We start from the raw sequence: 241 nt of genomic DNA, 5'->3' as shown, positions 1-241 counted from the left end.
CACCGGGATTTATACACGAGCAAATGTGTTGGCCAGACCGCCCAACTGTTCAACAAACACGCGAGTATTACCTAACGCCTGCATTGTATGCGAAGTGAAACCAGCGCTGCAGTATATTTAGGTACCTCAGTGTTCACATTGTAGGTGCTTGATACAACGTGTAATCTAATATCAGGACTACCTCGCGAGAACAAGAGCGAAAACAGAATGGTCTTTCATCCGCGAGGAGACTTCAGTCACC

The sequence above is a fragment of the Penaeus monodon genome, chromosome 33 (genome assembly GCF_015228065.2).
Source record: "Penaeus monodon isolate SGIC_2016 chromosome 33, NSTDA_Pmon_1, whole genome shotgun sequence".
In the NCBI taxonomy this organism is placed as follows: Eukaryota; Metazoa; Arthropoda; class Malacostraca; order Decapoda; family Penaeidae; genus Penaeus; species Penaeus monodon.
This window is presented reverse-complemented; position numbering follows the sequence as displayed.